The 23,274-nt window shown below is 35.9% G+C and overlaps 1 pseudogene; it reads left to right on the top strand.

The window, feature by feature from the left end:
* Positions 1-6,967: 6,967 nt before the first annotated feature.
* On the top strand, positions 6,968-8,920 carry LOC129519337 (stress-70 protein, mitochondrial-like; annotated as a pseudogene).
* The last annotated feature ends 14,354 nt before the right edge of the window (positions 8,921-23,274 follow it).

Here is a 23,274-nt window from a genome sequence, read left to right as displayed (position 1 = left end):
GGTGCATGGAGCCTGCTTCTCCCTCTGCCTGTGTCTCTGCCTCTCTCTCTCTCTCTCTCTGTGACTATCATAAATAAATAAAAAAAAAAACATTTAAAAAAAATCTAGAACAAAAGAGAAATTTAGGGGAAAAGTGAGATATATGATAGATATCATTAAGAGACCAGAAGTAAATTCACAGAGAATAATAGATTTTTTTAAATTGATGTGTTTTGCAGATCTAAAAAGCTTACCAGATACCAAACAATTATGTCTTTAGGTTATTATCTTGGCCAGTTTATAAGCAACATTCTATTGACTCCCTGCTTTGGGGATATGATATACTGTTTTAGATTCACATTATTTCTATTCTGTATTACCAATGTTATGTCAATTTCACTTTTATGTGTGTTATCTAAATCATTACTTCACTACTTTAGACTTTTTTATGCTTTACTATTATCTTTTCAGTAGCTATTTAGACAATATATATTTAATTGGTTTTAATACCCTCCACAAATCTTTTTATATTTTCTCAATCTTGATTTCACTATTTTAATTTTCCTCTTAACCCCTGAAGTAAATTTTCAGGTAAATATTTTTAGGAAGGTAAGTTTAGGGGTATATGTTCCACATCTTCGTATGATTAGATCTTTCTCTTTGTAGACAAATAATAGTTTGGTTGTGTATTGAATAATCGTCCTCTTAAAGTTGGGCGAATGCTGCACAGTTGTCTTCTGACATTACGTTTGGGGAAATATTTTAGATAACATTTTGTTTTTGTATTCTGGTTTTCTAAATGCTTTAGGATTGTATTTTCACCCTCGAAAATTTTAAATGTCACTGAAAATATTTTTTGTATTTAATTTTTTTCATTAAATTAAATTTGCTAACATATAACATCTAGTGGTCATCACATCAAGTGCCTTCCTTAGTGCCCATCACCCAGTTACTTTATCCCCCCATCCACCTCCCCTTCTAAAACTCTTTGTTTGTTTCCCAGAGTAAGGAATCTCTCATGGTTTGTCTTCCTCTTTAATTTTTCCCCACTCAATTCCACCCCCCCTTCCTTTATGGTACCTTTCACTATTTCTTATATTCCACAGGTGAGTGAAACATTATAATAATCTTTCCCCGACTGACTTATTTCACTCAGCATAATACCCTCTAGTTTCATCCACATCAATGTAAATGGTAGGTATTCATCCTTTATGTTCTCACTCTCTCTCAAATTAATTAATCAATTAAAAACACTTAAAAATATTAAATATTAAAGTATCTCCCCAAAGCACAGTGCAATCATTAGGAGTTTAGTAAAATATTTTTCATACTAATAAGTCAAAGAAGAAAAACCATGCAGTTGAGGATGGCTCTCAGGTGCTTTCTTCCTACAGCAGACACGCAACTCTGGCCCTGCCCATAAGGTCTTGTGAAGTTACCTCACACAACAGGATCCATCTTCCATGTCTCAGACCTGCTTCTTGATTGCCTATTCTTGAAATTACTAGTAAAGTTTGATACTGGGCAAGATCTCGGATTCATGAGTCTGATCTAACTGTGCCATCTGCTGCCAGGTAAGTCTACCATGATCTGAGTTCTAATTTCATTAAGCTCTTGATGCAAATTTCTCTCATTTTAGGATTTGTAACCGGATTTAAATAAGGGAATTAAAAGTATACCATTGTAATAAAGTAATCAGACATTTTGCTTTAAAGATACACATTTGATTAATATTTTAGTCATCCACCTGCTTATTTTTTCAGTACTTATTGTTTTTTCTTTACGTGCCTATGTCTGTCTATATGTACAAGAGTCTTGGTTCATATGTTTTCGTTTTATCCTAGACTGTCTTGCTTCTTTTATAAGGCAGTGTGTGACAGGGAATATGTAGAGATGTAGGCCTAATATATCTCCAATAAAATCCAAGTGGGCCCTGACTGCTAATGGATGGAAAGTCCAGAACTAACAAAATAATTCATGAGACAGATAAAGTTTAAAAATTAAGAATTTCAAGATAGCAACAACAGACAATTAAAGCAAGTGTGGAGTCTCTTTAAGCACAGAGCCCTATGGAACTGCCCAGGTTACACACCCATGAAGCTAGTCCTATGGAGATCCTTACATTGGCAATCAATTTGGGAAAGGATGATCGGTCAGTATTTTCCTTGGATATCCTTCAATATGTGTCTTGTTCATTTGTGAGAGATCACTTTGTTTAGTCCATATTCAGAGGTCAACGACAGTGAGGTTGTCAATAGTTCAGGTCCTCACTGAGGCTGGCATGATGTACAAATTTTATTTTCTTGCAGATGGCCACACAACATAATATATCCCACATGTTCTTCTTACAATGTGGCCTTAAAACTTTTTCCATCAAAAGATGGATCTATGTGCCTTTCCCTCAAACTTGGGAAGATCTTTTTTTTTTTAATTTAAGATTTTATTTATTTGAGAGAGAGAGAGAGAGAGAGAGAGAGCACAAGCAGGGGCAGGAGTGGAAGGGGGAGAGGGAGAAGCAGACTCCCCACTGATCAGGGAGCCCAATACCCTGCAGGCCTAATCCCAGGACCCCAAGGTCATGACCTGATTGAAGGCAGATGCTTAATTGACTGAGTGACCCAGGCACCCCAAGAGGATCTTTGTGTGATTCCTTCGATCAACTAATACAACAAAAGTGATACAGTCTGATTTTGCAAGCTAAATCATAAAAATGACATGCACTTCCAACTTGTATTAGGACACTCACCTTTGGAGCCCTAGGCCATCATATAAGAGGGCTGAGGACACCATGCCCAGACCATAAGGACAGACCGTGTGTAAGTTTGCCAGGCAATCGCCAGCATCAAATGTCAGACATATGATTGAAGACACTTCAAGATGATTCCGTCCTCCAGTCACTGAGACATCCTCAGGCTTTAAGCCTTACCAGAGGAGGCCCCAGAAATTGAAGAGCAGAGAAAGGCCGTATCTGCTATGTGAACAGCAGTGATCTTAAGTCTAATGCCTTAACCCCTATGTTTGCAGCAACATTATTTACAATAGCTAAGATATGGAAGCAGTACAAATGTCCATTTATTGATCCATGAGTATAATAAAATGGTTGTTTTATACCATTAAGTTTGGAGGAGATTTGTTATGTAGTAAAGATAACTAGAACAAAATTTTAAGCCTGGAATTAGAGATTTCTGTACCAAAACCCTAAAACCTGTGGTATTGACTTTGCAACCAAAAGCTGGATGGCTCTTAGGAGAGAGTAAACTAAAGGGTTTCAAAGAGGCTTTTAATGAGTACTCAAAGGATAGTAAAAGAAATGTTACCGGAAACTGGATGAATGGGAAATATTTTTATGTAGTATTAGAAAGTTTGATAGCATAGAAATGTACCAAATGTATATGGAGAATGTAATAATATAATCAAAGAGATTTCCAGGAAGAATATTAAAAGTGCTACCTGACTTCCTCTCACTTCTATGATATAGTATGAAAGAAGATAAATAAGTTAAATAATAACCTATTAAATATAAAGGATCCAAGATTCACTGGGTTTGGAAATAAAACTGTCTCTCATTCCTAGTAGCTTCTAGGCTAAGGTCAAATCCAGAGTAGGGCTGTAAGATCTTTGTTAGATCTCAGAAAAATGTAAAACCATACCTCATAGAATGTTTCAGAGAAAAGGCTTCTAAATACCTTAAGGGCTTTTCCCATAACAATCTCACAGGAGTTCAAAGTAGAGAAGGGCTTGTCTCAAAATAAGTGTGCTTGTGGCTTTTAACTCTTTTATCTAAAGAAGTAGATTATAAATTGATACATTAAAATTCCACAGTTTTTTTTTTAACAATTTTACCAGCTCTGATTGAAAGGGAAAGAGAGGGTAAGAAATAAAACAAGTGTTTGGACTATTACAAACTACTTCTACAGATGATGTCACAGGTGTCCATTTATACCTGTGAAAGTCCGCCAATCCCTGAACTCTATACTTCAAAAAAAACCCTATATAACGTTGGCAGGAATAGGCTAAGCTACAAGCATAGACAAGTTCTTCTGGAAAAGGAGAGATGACTCAAAAGGCAGGAGTGGAGCAAGAAGTCCAGGGACAGAGTCAAAAGTCATGGAAAAAAAATACCTTCCAGGAATTAAGGCTGAGATTTATTTTAAAAACTGGCAACATGTGCCCGGCTGGGTTTCAGAATTGCTATGGACCAATAGCTGCCATGTGCTTTGTGTTTTCCTCCTTTGTCTAAAAGGGGTTCTCCTGTTCCCCCAGTGTATGGGGGACTGCATCATCCAAATAAATAATCCCATTAATTCACAGGTCTTCAAAGGAAAGGTACTCAAGGAACCACACCCCAGGAGCCTCTTCTACACCCAGACCTGATTGGTTGGAAAGATCCCTGATTTCAAGCTGATGCTGTAATGAGATAATACTTTGGTGGCGGTGGGGGCCTTGGGGGGATGAGCAAATGTTTCCCATGTAAGGGTTGTGAACTATGACCAGAAGGTGGCCAGAGGATGGATGCAGAGTTTCTCAGGGATAGTATCACATACAACTAAATGTAAATTCATAATTCACATTAAGTTCAGTTTTTTCCTTAATATATCAGTTGTGTCAGGACAAGTTCCCATTTTCAAACCAGGCATTATATCAGAATTAACTACTTGAAAGGAGAATTAGTAGTTTGAAAATCGATCGTTTAGCATGGAATTAGAACAAAGAAATGATTTATGCAGGGGGCATAGTCTGATGAAATCTGATACAGAGACAGAGTCTAATGACCTTTGTGTTAATGTAATTCAGATTCAACACTCTAGGAAATGCTGGATGCACACTGCTGACATGTGTTTGTGTATAGTCTGTCTCTTAATATACTGTCTAGACCCTGTAGTAAAAGTTTTAAAGTATATATTAATATCACTAATTAAGCAACAAGAGAGTAAAGCCTTATTTTCCTTAAGACTTTGCATCAAGTACAATCCCTATCAACACTTTTTAGTCCATGAATAAAAACAAATAAGTAAAATGAGACTTACATACATATGCATATTATATAAAAGATGAAAAATCAGTCTTATCAAAAATTTAAGCCGTTCCACTACAATGCTCTTTAGCCTTCCTCATTGCCATCATGTGTTGACCTCCTTGCCACCTCACTTTATTAATGAAGATATTGGAAATTTATTCACATTCTTTATCTGCACTAACTTCTGTGATCATACCAGCATCAACATAGACAACTCATATAATGACCCTGTCATAAAATTGCTGGACTCTTAAACTGCAATAACCTTAACTCTATTCCCAGATGTTAGTGTAGATTCTTGTCTTCAAAAGAACTTTTCAACCTCAGATATATTGATGCAGCACTTTCTTTCTTTCTTTCTTTCTTTCTTTCTTTCTTTCTTTTCTTTTCTTTTCTTTTTTTTTTTTTTTTTTTTTTTGATGCGGCACTTTCTGATCACAACTTCCTATCCTGCCAGATCTTTCATTCCTTTACTCATAGTCTTTGGACATGAAAAAATTTAGTCTCATTTTCTCCCAGCCCAAACCTTTCCTGACCTTTCTTTCTTCCTTACCTGATTTAGATACCACTGTTGACCATTTCAACCACAGCTCTATTTGTTTACATACCATAGTATAACAAAAAAGTTACAATAACTGATTTCAAAAATAACATTATCTTGGTTTTGTTTGCTTGATTACAGAAGAAATATGTGTGCATTGGGAAAATATTTAGAAAACAAACAAATGACTAAAAAATTAACATCACCATTTAATACATTAAAAACAAATATCCAATATTATTTTTTTATGCTTTAAAATTTTAATTGTGATTATATTTTCTCTCTTGATTAAATATTTCTATACATAGAGGTCATCTCTTATTTTAAACACTATTTAGCGGTCAGAATTTGATAGAATTTTAAAACACAAAGGTCTGTATTCTTTCTAGTATTGCTACTTTCTCCAAATACAATATAATATTACCATAAGTCTCTGTGTACTAATTTTCATGAGTACATATTTTCTTTTCATTATCACTACATTCCTGTATTAAAATACACATCATTCTAAGTCTCTGCCTTTATAAAGTAATTTTGAAACCCTCTCCCTCACCTCATTTAAGTAGGTACAAAACCAAACAATAAAAAAAAATTTAGAGTAAGAAGAGGAAAAACTCCAAAAACCAGCCTACTTTATGAAGAGTTGAAAATATCAATGGTAGAATAATTTTAGACACTGAGATTTTGCTTTAAAATACAAAAGAACACTAGGTCAGTAGTTTTCAAATATTTTAACAGAATTTATTTTTATTTTGCAAAAAAAATGTACAAATTTAACACACAAAACACATGAAGTGGGCTGCTTTAGTTCAAACCATAGGGAGGAGGGACCAGACACATTCTGGTTGGCAGCTACCTCTCCCTGCAATGGCCTCTGAACTACATCTAACAGATTCTCAGGGTTCTTAGAAGTAAGCATTAAAAATTTATGATTAAACATTTATCAGTGACATAATTTCAGCAATAGGTAAGTCTCAGAAACTATTAACAAACATATGGGGGCACCTGGGTGGCTCAGTCAATTAAGTGTCCAACTCTTGATTTTGGCTCAGGTCATAATCTTAGAGTTGTGAGACTGAGCTCTGTCTGCATCAGGCTCCATGCCCAGTTTTTGGATCGAACTCTGTTCAACAAATAAATTACTCAAAATTTATATAACTTTTGTGAGCACTTCCTTTCACCCTCCTGGTCTGGATAATAAATTTGTATTTTATGGTTAAGGAGTTTAAAGTATTGAAACCTTTAGTATACTCTTTAAATATAAGACAAAACTTTTTTTTAAATATAAGACCAAATATTAATAAAACATACTCTAAGGATGCTAAAACACCTGACAAACTCAGGGCAAAGCAAAGTATCCTAACTGGAGGATTTTTTCAATTTTATTTTAAAAAAATGGAATGTTGACACATTCCTGTCCCTCTGATTGCATGTGCTGTCCATACTTCCACTGTCTAGCCTCCCGGGGCCCCACAGGCGCCTGCCACAAGGATGGATGGAATGGCCTTAGTCGTGAGGCTTTTAGAATTGTTTCAAGGTGGGACTATGCATCAGAATCAATCAAGGGAGCACTTGTCGGTATTGATTTGGGTATTACCAACTCCTGTGTGGCAGTTATGGAAGGAAAATAAGCAAAGGTGCTGAGGGTGCCAGAACCACCCCTTCAGTTGTGGTCTTTACATCAGATGGTGAGCGACTTGTTCGCATGTCAGTCAAGAGACAGTCTGTCACCAACCGAAATACCACATTCTATGCCACTAAGTGTCTCACTAGCCGGTGATATGATGACCCTGAAGAACAGAAAGATATTAAAAATGTGCCCTTTAAAATTGTCTGTGCCTCCAATGGAGATGCCTGCCTGGGTTGAAGTTCATGGAAAACTCTATTCTTCAAGTCAGATTGGAACATTTGTGTTGATGAAGATGAAAGAGACTGCAGAAAATTACTTGGGGCATACAGCAAAAAATGCCATGAACACTGTTCCAGCTTATTTCCATGATTCTCAGAGATAGGCCACTAAGGATGCTGGCCATTTATCTATGGTCTAGATAAATCAGAAGACAAGATCATTGCTGTATATGATTTAGGTAGCGGGACTTTTGATATTTCTATCCTGGAAATTCAGAAAGGAGTGTTTGAGGTGAAGTCCATCAATGGAGATACATTCTTAGGTGGTGAGGACTTTGACCAGGCCTTGCTATGACACATTGTGAAGGATTTCAAAAGAAAGACAGAGGTTTATTTAACCAAATACAACATGGCACTTCAGAGGGTTCAGGAAGCTGCTGAGAAGGCTAAGTGTGAACTCTCCTCATCTGTGCAGACAGATATTAAGATATTTGCCATATCTTAAAATGGATGTTTCTGGATCCAAGCATTTGAATATGAAGCTGACACGGGCTTAGTTTGAAGGCATTGTCACTGATCTAATCAGGAGGACCATCGCTCTATGCTAAAAAAGCATACAAGACGCAGAAGTCATCAAGAGTGACATTGGAGAAGTGATTCTTTGGCCGAGCCCAAGCAAAGCTATCAATCCTGATGAGGCTTGACCATGGGAATGGTCATCGGAGCTGCCATCCAGGGAGGTGTGTTAGCTGGTGATGTCACAGATGTGCTGCTCCTGGATGTCACTCCTCTCAGTCTCTGGGTATTGAGACTCTGGGAGATGTTTTTACCAAACTTATCAACAGAAACACCACTATTTCAACCAAGAAAAGCCAGGTGTTTTCTACTGCTGCTGACAGTCAGACTCAAGTGGAGATTAAAGTGTGTCGGGGTGAGAGAGAGATGGCTGGAGACAACAAACTTCTTGGACAATTTACTTTGATTGGAATTCCCCCAGCCCCTCGTGGAGTCCCTCAGGTTGAAGTTACATTTGAAATTGATGTCAATGGGATTGTACATGTTTCAGCCAAAGATAAGGGTATAGGACATGAACAGCAGATTGTGATCCAGTCTTCTGGTGGGTTAAGCAAAGATGATATTGAAAATATGGTTAAAAATGCAGAAAAGTATGCTGAGGAAGACCAGCAAAAGAAGGAATGAGTTAAAAAAAAAAAAAAAGGAAGGAACGAGTTGAAGCAGTTAATATGGCTGAAGGAATCATTCATGACACAGAAACAAAAATGGAAGAATTCAAGAACCAGTTGCCTGCTGATGAATGCAACAAGCTAAAAGAAGAGATTTCCAAAATGAGGGAACTCCCGGCTCGAAAAGACAGTGAAACAGGAGAAAACCTAAGGCAGGCAGCATCTTCCCTTCAGCAAGCATCACTGAAGCTCTTCAAAACGGCATACAAAAAGATGGCATCTGAGCAAGAAGGCTCTGGAAGTTCTGGCACTGGGGAACAAAAGGAAGATCAAAAGGAGGAAAAACAGTAATAACAATAAACTCCGGAGTCAAAATACGACGCTTCGGAGTAAAGGGACTTCCTGAGCAGAAATGGGCAAATTTCAGTCTTTTATTGTGCTTTGGCAGTATTCTATATATAATTTCCTTAATCTATAAGTTTAGTGACCATTAGCTAATGATCATTTAATGAGAATTTCAACCGTAAAAAAATTCACAGTACTCTGTACTTAGCCATTTTTCATCTCCATGTAAAGGGAAGGGAAGATTTGTTGATCATTATAAAAACAATGTTTTGTGTTTTAATAGCTATATTTTCAAGAGGTGAAACCATCTCTAAGCAGAAAAATGAAGGTAGTCAGCTGCACACCTGGAATGAGACCATATGGGGATGAGATCTTCTAGTGAATTAAGAACTACTACACCAGCTTGTGTGTACGTGGGATTCTTCAACTGAGGCCTTGCAAGGCAAGCCAGCTGTGCCATGTTGGAGGATAGGGCAGGAGTAGCTAGATCAACAGAAAAATAGGTGTTAGGTACGCTTTAAAAATAAGGTAATAGGACTCCCTAACTTTCCTAAGGCGTATTTTTCTAGCTACCTTCTGGCCTGTGTCTGGCATCTCTGTCCTTTATGATGGCTTTTTTTGATCCATTCTGGGTTTTTGTTTTTGTTTGTCAGCTGCTTAACTGAGACACGCAGGCGCCCCAAACATGGAAGGCTTTATTAAGGGTATACTGTGAGAAAAAATGGAGAAGGATCTGGAAAAGACTGGGAGACCTGGTAATGTAAGTCTAATGCTGGATAAAGGAGAGAGGAGGGAAGGTTGAATGGAAGAGACACAGGCAGAGGTAGGAGCGCTGCCAGGAACATCTCATGGCCACCACAAATGCATAAACACTGCAGCCAAAACATCTTCACAAGCACCATCTTTTTGCCACCACTCAGAGTATCTTCCTATTACAGTTGTCAAATAAGTCACCTAATGATTCTTTTCATATTTAGATGCTGCAAACTGCCTTCTAAACCTTATTATTTCCAGATACATCATAAATCTCCTAAAGGTTAAGTTTTACATCTTATAAAGAGTTATAGAATTTAGAAATCAAAGCTCATACACTGACCTGTCCTTGTTTAATTTGTTCAGCACTTTCCCTTCCTGGTGAAAATAAAGTTCAACAACTTCCATTTTGCTATTACTGCAATTTTCTAAAAGCTTCAAAAACTGGAGTTATTGAGTACTCCATTTGTTGAATGATTTCATTAAAGATCTTAAACTGATTTTGAATAAATGCAACAAAAATTGAAGACCTATCTTCTTTTTAAAAAATATTTTATTTGGGATCTCTGGGTGGCGCAGCGGTTTGGCGCCTGCCTTTGGCCCAGGGTGCGATCCTGGAGACCCGGGATCGAATCCCACGTCGGGCTCCCGGTGCATGGAGCCTGCTTCTCCCTCTGCCTGTGTCTCTGCCTCTCTCTCTCTCTGTGACTATCAGAAATAAATAAAAAAAAAAATTAAAAAAAATATTTTATTTATTTATTTATGGGAGAGATATAGAGAGAGAGACAGTGTGCACACAAGTGGGGGACTTTGGGGGACAAGCAGACTCTGCCTACTGCAGAGCCTGACACAGGGCCAATCTTACTACCTGAGCAGAAAGCAAGAATTGGACACTTTACCAACTGAGCCACCCAGGTATGCCAAGTACACAGGAACTTTACAGGAATGTGTTCTTGGGAGCAAAACATGTAGTAGAGGTAAAAGAAGTACCACTGGGCAGAGGAAGAGCTGAGCAGCAATGCAGTCGCAACAAAGGCCCTGGCTGATCCCATGGGGAATTCTGGAGTCGGGATGGCTCTTATGAATGTCAAAAATTGGGAGAGGACAGACCTCTACATTTATCAGTCATTGGATGTAGTACCCAATATGGGATCATATTTATCAGTCATTGGACGAAGCCAGGTGGCTGTATCTGAGGACTTCTCGGAATTAAGCTAATAAATTGTATATTTTAAGCACTTAAAGAGGAATTCATTTGAGAGATATCTGTTAACCACTCCCAGGAGCTGGAGAAATAGGTGATTTGGTTGTTGGAGGAATCAGAGTGGCATACTTTGGCATACTACTTCTCCAAACACATCCTAGCTTATCTTAATGCAACTATTCATAACAATTGCCCACTAAAAATTAAGCACCAGTAACATTTCTAACTGGACAAAAGTCAGGAGTAGGTGTAATTCAACACTCTCCTAAACAAAAGCATATACAACCAAATACTACTGTTACCTCTTGGTTCTTTTCTCTTGAGAGAACTTTTGACAACCTTTTGGTCTCTATTATACAGTCTCCTCCTCTGCCTACCTCCTAAATGTTTGTCTTCCTTTAAGAATCCAATTTTTGTCACCTTTTATCACTTTATATTCAGTTCAGTCTTGCCCATTTCCATTACTTTAAAAAAATAGAGTGGATTTTATGTGACAAACACTGTGCTAATTTATGGACATATTTTTAAACATAAGATCTCATCTACATTGCTATATAGACGTAAACACATAATTCTATGGGAGTATATAAAAGTCTCATCAAAGAGCACCAAATCTAAATCATATGGAGGAGTTTAGGGTCAAAGAAGACTTTCTTCCTTAAAGGACATAAGAGAATAGGAATTAGTGGATGAAGAGTAGGATGGAAGATTTTCCATATAGAAGAAGTAGTGTGGCACATTCAAGGTGGTGCACATATTTCAACATGGATGAAGTTTGCAGGATGAAACAGTGAGATATATGACTAAAGAAGGACATACAGGAGTTTGAGACTTTATTTTGAAGGCTATGATGAGGCTTAAAAATATTTTAAGTAGATTATCATAATCAGATTGCATTTTAGAAAGTAAAAATGGCAATACATGGAAAATGGTTTGGACTGGACATGATGCAATAATTGAAGAATCCAAAAATAAAATATAAAGGACTAATCTAAACCAGTTCAAGTGATGCTGGGGAAAAAAAGATTAATTTGGAAGACATTATGGAGACATAATAGGAAAATTGAACAGTTGTAAGGAAAATAGAAGAGCTTATAGATAAGCTAAGGTTTCTCAATAGGGTAACTGGCTAGATAGTGCTGCTCACTAAGAAAGAAAATAATATGGAAGAAGGAGTAAGGTCAGAAGTAAGAATTGGTGACTATAATTTCAACTTGTTGCATCCAAAGTGCTCATAAGACATCTAAGGGGTGATTTATAGCAGGTAGTTATATATATAAAATTAGCATTCAGAAAAGAAATATGGGCTGGAGACACATCTGGGGGGTCAGTACCAATATAGGTGATGTGGAAGGCATGCAAAGAGATAGGACTAAGCAAAAAAAAAGTCTAGATTGAGAAGAGAAAGATAAATTAAACTTATAGGGACATCAACATTTATAGAGTAGGGAAGAAAACCTTCCAGGAAGGCTAAGCATGCAGAGAGATAGGAAACGTCTGGAAAGTGAAATACTATAGAAATCAAGGGATTTGATTTGAAGGGGTTGGTTTGAAGAAGATAAGAGTGATCAAAAAAAATCTAACAAGGCATTAAGTTTTAACAGAAGAATTAAGATGTCTTCATTGATTCAACTGGCTGAACAAAGGTAGCATTAAAAAATCTTGACAAGAGCAGTTCAGGGTGGGGCAGAAGCCAGATTTCAGTGGATATATATGACACACTTTGGGATGCAGAAAGTGTGGGATAGCAGATAAAAAGAAATGTAGGGTTGAGAAAGGTAGGATCTGTTGTTGCTTCTAAGATGAAGACTTGAATATAATTATATGCTGAGAGACAGCCAGAAAAGGGATAAAGTTTGAAGACACATAAAAAGAAAATGATACTTGGACAAGGTCACTAAGAAGAAAAAAAAAGGACAAATTTGAGAGAAATATCGTGAAACAGGAAGGTTATGGGAAGGAAAAAACAAAAGTTAAGGATGGGTGCTACTGAGCAGTGTTCCTAAAAAAATACATATTCAAGTCCTAAAGTCTGGTACCTGTGAATGTGATATTTGGAAATAAGGTCCTTAGAGCTGTAATCAAATTAAAATGATGTCATCATACTGAATTATGGAGGCCTTAATTCAATGACTGATGTCCTTATAAAATGATGAAAATTTAAACACACACACAGACACAGTGGTAAGAAGGTTATGTGAACATGGAGATCGTTTTAACAAAATGTAATATTTTGGTTTGAAACTAAGTTTAGCTAAAGAATTTTTATATTTGATTGAGGTTGGGTTACATGTAATCTATAGTTTCAAGGCTCTAATTAACCAGTGATGCTAACCAACAGAATGATAACTTGAGACCAAATGACCAAGACTCACCAGTCTCCTTTCTTTTACTCCCTATCCCGGTAAACAAGGAGTTGCTGATCACAATATGAATTGGGTACCATGTAACTGGTACTTACTTCTCAGGTACTGATAGGGATTAAAAAGTTTGTTTGAATAAGTAATTTAATCTCCCCTATAAAACCTTATTAATTTCCACTGTAAATTATTTTGTCCAATGTCTTGCATTCCCTCTGTGTAGATGATCAGCTCCTCAAAAATAAGAGATTTTGAATTAATGTTTTACTCTAGTGTTTCTTCAATATTTTAGTCAATTGCTTCATTTCTTTCAAATGATTTGTAATGCAAATGAAAGAATCTGAGAAGTCACAAGTTGGATTCTGACCTCTTAAATTAACTTCATTTAAATAGCTCCAACTATAGTAAAGAGCAGACCCTCTTGCTTTTGGGGTGAAAAGAATCACAGTTTGAAATGTCAGTTGCCTCAGGCAGGCACATCACATTGAGTTGTATTTAAACATAGCTTAAAGCTAGCTTCACACTGAATTATAATAGAAAAGTCATTGAAGTCATCTCTTTTCATCCACAGTAGAAAAATGAAAAGAATTTTAGTAATACTTAACATACCAAAAATGGTTCATAAATATATATAAAACAGCCCACTAGATTTACCTTTATATGACAGTTTTTCTCTGAAAAATCTAAAAACTTATAAAGTTTTTAATTATCCAATATTTGATATTATTTGGTATATCAGTGTACATATATATATATATGAATTAATGTGATGAAAATATAGAGATACAAAATTAGTTCAGTAATTATTTAACAACAATGACGATTTGTAGCTAATAATTAAGGAAGACACAACAAAAGCTTTTTGAAGTCTGAAAGTACTAATCTGTGGGAAAAAAAATAAAGCCATCTCAGACAAAACATTTTTTAAAAGAAGATCTCTCCTATTTTAGGTAGATTCAGGTAGATACCCTACAAAACATTACCAGGTTGGGCCAGGAATATATTTTCAACATAAATTCTTTGTAATACATATGTTACCTTAAATTATTTACTAATCATTTCTTAATACAATAAGAAATCAAGACCACAAATAGAAAAAAGAAAATAAAATAACAAGAATACATCAAATTAAAAATTATGATTATAGACTAAGTTATACTCAAAGGAAAATGCATAACCTTAATTATTTTTAGTAAACTGAACTAGAGATAATAACAAAAGAAAGAAAAATTAAGGCGCACCTGGGTGGCTCAGCGGTTTGGCACCTGCCTTTGGACCAGGGGTGATCCCAGAGTCCCACATCGGGCTCCCTGCATCGAGCCTGCTTCTCCCTCTGCCTGTGTCTTTGCCATTCTCTCTGTGTGTGTCTAATGAATGAATGAATGAATGAATGAATGAATAAAATCTTAAAAAAAAGAAAAATTAGTAAGCTGAAAACTAAGAAACAACTACAGTAAAGGAGTAATACTAATAAAAACAGAAATAAAAATTCTGGTGAAAGATAACAGTAGAACTTTTTATGGTCCAGCCATATTAGTCTTTTTTAGTTTCCTTTTTCTGCCTCAGAGTACTTTCATAAACTGTTTCTTCAATCTGGAATGACATCTTCCCCTTCTTTTTACCTAAATAATACTTAATTAGTCTTTAGAGATCTCAATTTAAACAACCCTTCTTCAGAGAGGCTTCCTTGACACCCGTATGAGTTAATTCTTTCTCAGGTATGTATCTACACTGTCTGGTGCTATCAGACCTTTGATTACTTGCTTACTGCTAGATTATAAGCTCCATCAGGGACCATCCCTGAGTATTTCACCACAGAATCTCCAGTGCCCAATATAGTGTTCTTCATATAACATGGGCTTGAAACATTTGTGTTGAATGAGTACATAAGTAAATAAATGAATGGAAGAAGTTGTAGGGAAAAAATACAATAAAAATATATAATTTCCCAGAAATTTAAATCCACAAATAGAAAAGAACTACAAATACACAAAATTAAGAATGGAAAAAGGAAGAACATATGTTTAAAAGATCTATAAATTGTCAGAGATAACTGTAAGCCTTTGTAACCATATTCTTAAATCTCATGTAAATCAATAATTTCCTAGAAATATATAAATGATTAAAAAAAAGTTATACAAAGGAAAATAAAGGAAGTTTTGTAGAGATTATATTTGAAAAACTTAAAAAAAATCTCCCTGGCTATTGGATTAAACATTCAAAGAACAAATACAATTTTGTAAAGCTGGCATGATCTAGCTTTCTAAACTATAGACAACAAATACAGTACCAAAAAAAAATTTAATTCAATCTCAATTACAACATAGTAGTAAAAATACTAAATGGAATTTTATCAACTCAACTATAGGAGAATATTAAAAGAATAAAATACCTTCGGCACCTGAGTGGCTCAGTCAGTTAAGCTTCTAACTCTTTGATTTCAGCTCAAGTCATGATCTTGGGGTTGTGGGATCAAGCCCTGCCTCAGTCTCTGTGCTAGGGGTGAAGCTTGCTTAGGATTCCCTCTCTCTCTTTCCCTCTGCCACTCCCTTCTTCCCTCTCTTAATAAACATAATGAACTTTGACCAGGTAGGATTTACCTCAGGAATTCAAAGAAGGTAGAAAATTTTAAGAAATACAGTAACAGAGTATCAACAGGACAAAAGAGAAAAACCATATGATGAAATCATTAGATGCACAGGAAAAGATAGTTGATCCCAAACCAGCACGTGTTCCTCATTAAAAAAAAAAAGGGGGGGCATTTCATTGACTAGTTGTAGCTAAGGTTATACTTAATAGTGAAATAGAGCAAGAGGTGAGGATAACACAGAAGTCTCTTCCAGCCATGCCTCAACCAGCTGGTAGTGGCTACCAGAAGTAGTACTAGGAAGAAGAATTCTTAAGCTTCTTCCAGATTCAGAAGTAAACAATGCCATGATCTACCCATATGGGTGTCAAGGATAGCTCTCTGAATAATGGTTAAACTGAGAGTTCTAAATAATTAATATTATTTAGGTGAAATGAAGGGGCAGATATCATTCAGGTTGAGGAAACAGCATCTGAAAATGCCCTGTGGCAGGAAAATGAAACTAAAAGAGATGAGTATGATTGGTGTGTGGAAAACTAGACAGCTACATGCAAAATAATGAAACTGGATTGCTTTCTCACACCAGACACAAATATAAACTCAAAGTAGATTAAATACCTAATGTGAATTCTGAAACCATAAAACTCGTAGAAGAAAGCATAGGCAGTAATTTCTGTGACATCAGCAGTAGCAACATTTCTCTAGATACATCTCCTGAGGCAAGGGATACAAAAGCATAAATAAACTATTGGGACTCAATCAAAATATAAACCTTCTGCACAGCAAAGGAAAAAAATCATTAAGACTAAAAGACAACCTTCTGATAAAGGGTAAGTATCCAAAATCTGTAAAATTTATACAACTCAACCCAAAACACAAATAATCCAATTTAAAAATGGACAGAAGACATGAACAGACATTTCTTCAAGGAAGACATGTAGATGACCAACAGACACATGAAAAGATGATCAACACCACTCATCATCATAAGATATCACCTCACACCCATCAGAATGGTTAAAATAAAAAACACAAAAAAACAAGTGTTAGTGAGGACATGGGAAAAAGGGAAAGCTCATGTATTGTTAGTGGAATGCAAACTGATACAGCCACTGTGGAACACAGTATGGAGAGGAATCAAAAAGTTAAAAATAGAACTACTCTATGATCCAGTAATTGCATTACTATTTACCCAAAGAATACTAAAACAATAATTTGAAAAGACATAGGCCCTCTTATGTTAATTGCAGCATTATTTCCCATAGTCAAATAATGGAAGTAGACCAAGTGTCTATCAATAGATGAATCAATAAAAATGTAGTGTGTATATATATACATATATATCTATACATACACACACACACACACATATATAATGGAATATTATGCAACCATAAAAAGAATGAAATCTTGCCATTTGCAGCAACGTGGATAGAGCTAAAGAACATAATACAAAGTGAAATAAACCATTTGGAGAAAGATAAATACTATATAATTTCACTCATATGTGGAATTTAAGAAACAAAACAAATGAACAAAGGGAAAAAAAAGAGACAAACCAAAAATGGACTCTTAACTATACAGAACAAATAGATGGTTACCAGAGGGGAGGTAGGTGGAAGGATAGATGAAATAGGTGAAGGGGAGTAAGAGCACACTTATCAGGATGAGCACTGAGTAATATATGGAATTGCTGAATCACTATGTTGTACACCTGAAACTAATATTACATTTTGTGTTAAGCATTTACTGGAATTAAATTTATTGGAATTAAAGTTTAAAAATGAATGAAATTTTAAAAAAACAATTTAAAAAATAGAAAAGAGAAGTCAACTATAAGCAAGAAACTAATATGACACTGTATGTTAACTATACTGAATTTTTTTTAAGCTGGTAAAACTTTTTTTGAAGACTTTGGTAGAGAGAATAATAGCCCTCCAAAATATCTACATCTTAATTCCCAGAATCTGTGAATATGTTACTTTATATCTTAAAAGGGGATTTGACAAGTATGATGAAATTGATGATCTTGAGATGGGGAGAATATCCTGGATTAACCATATAGGCTTAATGTAGTCACAAGGATCCTAGGGGAAAAAATGGAGGTAATAAAGTCAAAATCAGAAAAGGAGACAGGATGAGGGAGGAAGCAGAGGTCAGAAAGAGAGAGAGAGAGAGAGAGATTTAAGATGCTACACTACTGACTCTGAAGATGAAGGAAGGGGTCACAAGCCAAAGAATGCAAATGTCTTCTAGAAGCTAGAAAAGGCAAAGAAACAGTCTCCTCTAAGCCTCCAGTAGGAATGCAGCCCTGCGGACACCTTAAAGTTAGAACTTCTGACCTCCAGAACTAGAAGATAATACATTTTTGTTATTTAAATAAATTTTGCAGCAATAATCTGTTACAGCAGCAATAGGAAACTCATACAAGGGCAATGGATGACTTTAAAATTATAGCTACTTGAGGATAGCAATCTACTTCTAGGAATTGGTCCTAAAGAAGTCACTAGAGAGAGTGCAAATAGCTAAATAAAAGTGCATCATTGCAACACTGTTTATAGTTGTTAACAATTGGAAACTATGGAAGTGTCAGACAGTGGGGGATTTATTAAATCATTATATATCTTCAATAAAAGTATGTAACACAGCAGTTATAAATTAGCTGCTGGAAAAAATCTAGAGAAGTTGGAAAATTGTCATCAAAAAATTTTTTTAAAGAAGATAATTTACAAGCTGCACAGTTCCACGTCAGTCTCAATCTATCAATAATGATTCTATTGGCTAGGAATCCCTGGGGCACTCACTGGGGCCTGCACTAGCTGTGGCAAGCCCCTACATATATTTCTTGACCAGAGCCAACACTGGGGCTACAGCACCTGAGCAACAACTATTAGGGAACTTTGAAAAGACAAGGCATGTTACTCACAAGTCTTGGAAGGTATGTGGCATGACCTGAGGGCCACACAGGGAGGTCTTAGGTATAGGGGAAAGGAGAAAGCAAGGACCTGGGCTTCTGCCTTTATTGGGGTCAAGAGTGAGGTGCCTAGGGTTTCTTGGGTTTACTCTTTATTAGGGTGTGGAAAAGGAAAAGGGTTCACTCAGGCTGTCAGTTATCTAGATCAATCAGGGCTTCCTAAAAGGAGAACTTCCTGGGTGAGGGTAGTAGCCTGGTTCTTTATCTAGTTGTTCAGCTGGTAGCTGTGTCATATAACTAGCAATAAGTTTATTCAAGACGGAAGTCTTTTTTCTAAGATTTATTTATTTATTTGGCAGGAGGGGCAGAGGGACAGAATCTTTAAACAGACTCCCTGATGAGCATGGAGCCCGAAGCAGGTGATCCCAGCACCAATGAGATCATGACCTGAGCTAAAACCAAGAGTCAGATGCTCGACTGACTGAGCCACCAAGGTGCCCCCAAGAAGGATGCCTCAGCAATCAAAAGCTTAACATCAGGCACTTATATTACAACCAAAAAAGCTTATCAGGAACTTATACAATACATATGGTACAATACCAATTTTTAAAAAGATATAGATCTGATTATATTCAAGCCATTTAGTTATGTCTGGGTGGTGGAACTGTAGGTGAGCTTCCTTTATACTATGATAGAGACTAACTATATAATCAACAAGAGTTATAAACGTATAAAATAATTATATATATATATCTACTAGCCAAAAAGAGCCTATGAAAAAATAATTATATTCATAAATATCGGTGTCAATTATGATACACTATAAAGTAGTCTTGAGGTATAATATTATTGTGTTTTCCTCCACAATAAACAACTGCAACTTCTCTAATAATTGGAGTCTTGTTTACATCAACTCTACTTGTAATAAGCAGAACCTTCCAGTGACACCTGTCTGGCTCAACCTACTACCCCTTAATATAATTTCAAATTTCAGGAAATGTGTCAATCATCAAAGTTACCTGAGAACAGCAAATAACCAAGTTTTTAAAGTCACTAGTCTTAATGTTATGTATAGTAAGTTATCTGGCCTTTTGACTATTTTAAAGTGCATTGGCTTTATCAGGGTCTTTTTTTTTTTTCTTTGATTCTAAAAACTTTTTTTCACTTCATGCTTGTGTTTTGGATAGGTTAGCCTATCTCAGTTAGATGAGAAATACATATGTATTTTAATATATAAATTTAATTTTAGAACATTTAAAATATAAATACATAAATTTATATGTATATATAAAGTTTATATATATATATAAAGTTTGGGGATTTTCATAAAATTCTAGCAAAAAACATTGTCCATTATACTTTAAGAGAGTGAATATTATGGCATATGAATTATATGTCAATTTTTTAAAAAATGCTTGTTACACTATTTAGTGTCCGTTATCAACAGGAGCCACATGACAATGGCTTAATAAAAATCTGGAACCTTTAATTCCTGCTAATTTAAGAATGCAGGCATGTTAGAATAACTTAAATATATCATGAATTTGTCCCTTAGATTTTTCTCTCTTTTAAATATCAGCTCTCCGTTGACCACTGGTTACATGCTAGATCCCAATAATTTCATGCTTGAATTCTTTAAAATACTGATTTATTATGGCAAGTGCTTGATATAAGACACACAAGTAGGAGGTGATATCAGCAGGATGGGAGAATAGGGAGCACTAGATTCTTTGTTTCCCTCCCACTAAATTAACAATATACAGACCAATTTCCTTTGTGAGAAATCCAGAAGCCAGTTAAAGAGCTCCTATACCACATGCAAGCATGAAACCAGCTATAGCAAAGCCAGCAGAAAAAGACATGGCACCCACTTTTCAGAGCTCTGCCCCCTGGCATTGCATGATTGCATGGCATTGGGGGAAACTCCCAATGCCCAGCTTCTTCCAAGGGAGGGAAAATGTTGGAAAATATACCCCACAGGCTGGCTTTTTCGGGGGCTGCTCCAGGGGGTGATTTCTCTTTTGTCTGTCTCAGAGGGCACACTTCTAATCTCATTGATGAAGCCAGCATTACCCTAACATCAAAGCCAAACAAAGAAAACAGAACTACAAGCTAATATCCCTTATGAATATAGATGCAAAAATCCTCAACACAATACTAACAAACTAAATCCAATAGCACATTAAAAGAATTATACACCGTGACCCGGCGGGATTTATTCCTAGGCTGCAAGGATGGTTCAACATACAAGAATCAATCCATGTGATTCACCACTTCTCTGAAGAGGACATTCAAATGGCCAACTGGTATGTGAAAAGATGTTCAACATCCCTAATCATCAGAGAAATGAAAGACAGAGCCACTAAGAGATATCATCTCACACTTAAGATGGCCATCATTTAAACAACAGAAAACAACAAATGCTGTAAAGGATGTGGAGAAATTAGAACTCATGCGCGATGCTAGGAATGTAAAATGGTACAGGTGTTACAGAAAACAGTATGGAAGTTCCTCAAAAAATCAAAAATAGAACTATCATGTGACCTATTATTCCTACTTCTGGGTATTTATCCCAGTGAATTGGAAACAGAATTGGAGACAGAGAAAAAGAGAAATAAAAAGACACAGAGTCAACAGAGGTAACAATTCCATTGCAGAAGGGGGTAGGGGGAGTTAAGAACCTTATTTATATTCTTATAAGTCAGAGACCATGTGATTTCCACACAGAAAAATGAAGTTTGGCTTTGAATGTACTTTGATGATATCTTCTATTAGATATGTTCAACCTGAAAGAGTTTTGCGTAGCTCATCAAAAGAATGACAGATACGGATTTTTTGCAGCCCTCAGATCCTCAGAATCCTAGAATATGTATCACAACGAAATTTAAGTAAATTAATATATTATCAAAGTAATAAATTAGAGGGATTTAACATTAGATTTTAGTTTTTAAAGGGCTAAAAATATCATATATGTACTTATTCTTCTGTAAGTAATCATATTTCTAATATGCTTGATACAAACCATCGATATGTTTATTTTTAATTTTAATACTAGATAATTTGTGGTCTCTGCCTCCCCCGGCCACAGCTGACTAGCCTAAATGGTAGACACAGTTCCAAGTGGCAGGATATTAAGTTGTCCAGGGATCCATGACTGAAAATAGCCTACCTCAAAAATTTAAGTCAAATATTGAGAAAAATTTGAGTGGATGCCATGACGTAGAGAAAAGTCCAACAAACTGTAGCTCTGTGCAGCCCAAGGTTTGCGGGAGCCAGAATTATGAGTCTAAGCGTTTCTGGAGAGTTGTCTCAATTCATGAATAAAAGAGTAAAAATTCAATTTGCCATGTATTTTAAGATACCCTTTAAAACTGGCACAGAGCTATTAAATATACATTTAAGGCATTGTATAATATATACATGTACTTTTCATTCTGCCTTTGAAAATACACACTGTTCCAAACCATACTTAAATGTCAGAAAATTCCTCCTATCAATCCTGTTTTACTTTTTATCTTCTTTTAAATATGTAAATCCATATTAGAGATAAATGGCAAAAAAGCCTAGCAAAAGGGCTAACATAAACTTTATAGATAGACTTTTTACAAGCAATGATTTTATAGAATTATATAGAAATTGTATTTATTACGGAATCCACCAAAAGGCTATTCTTACCAACCGATGTTTGTTCTACATTTTGCCAAGATCATGCAAAAATGTCCCTCACCTACAATTTATCTATAGAACTCATCTCTGCTGAACTGCTTAATAAGCCAAATTTGTCCTTGGCAACTTCCCCTGCCACTCTCTTGCTGCTGCCTTGCCATATCCTTTATACTTTCCCAATCCTTAAGCAATTGCTCTAGGATTTTCCTGACAATACTTCCCCCTTAACAAAATGTAGCCATGCTGGGCGCAGCTAGATTATGGGTTTAGGCATCTAATAAATATGATTTTACTTAAAGGATTGATAAGGAATAACAGTTTCAAGTGTAAGCCTTCTAGACCATGCCTAGGACTGAAATGATCTAACTGGAGGACAACTGAGTGCAGATTTCAGGCAGCATTTGGGATCCAGAAGCTTTTGGCTTACTCACAACACATAAAGATAAACATGCAATCTATGCTTAGGTTATACAATCTTAAGTACTGAAAACAACAGTAAGATATATATTTGAAACACGATTTCTCAGTTATCTGTGTATGATATATGGAACCTTCTTCTTTAAATCAGAACATTCATTAAAGCTGTTGAACATGATTCAGTATCACTAGACTTCTAATGATTTTATTGAGGGCTTTCCATGAACATGAGATGTAGAAGCTGCATGCAGGAACAGATGTTACGGTTATACCGAAGCCTAAAGGCAGCCGAGCACAGATACACAGACACGGACTGTGCACTTAGCCTTGGTTCAAATCACTGCTATTCACTAACTGTATGACCTCTGGCAAATGTCTTCACCAATTCAAAGTTCAGGTTCCTCAACCATGAAAAGGGACATACTAGTAGAGAATTATGAGGATTAAATGAGAAAATAC

The sequence above is a fragment of the Nyctereutes procyonoides genome, unplaced genomic scaffold (genome assembly GCF_905146905.1).
Source record: "Nyctereutes procyonoides isolate TBG_1078 unplaced genomic scaffold, NYPRO_anot_genome, whole genome shotgun sequence".
NCBI lineage: Eukaryota > Metazoa > Chordata > Mammalia > Carnivora > Canidae > Nyctereutes > Nyctereutes procyonoides.
The sequence above is the reverse complement of the archived record's forward strand: the minus strand, read 5'-3'. Positions and strand labels throughout refer to the sequence as shown.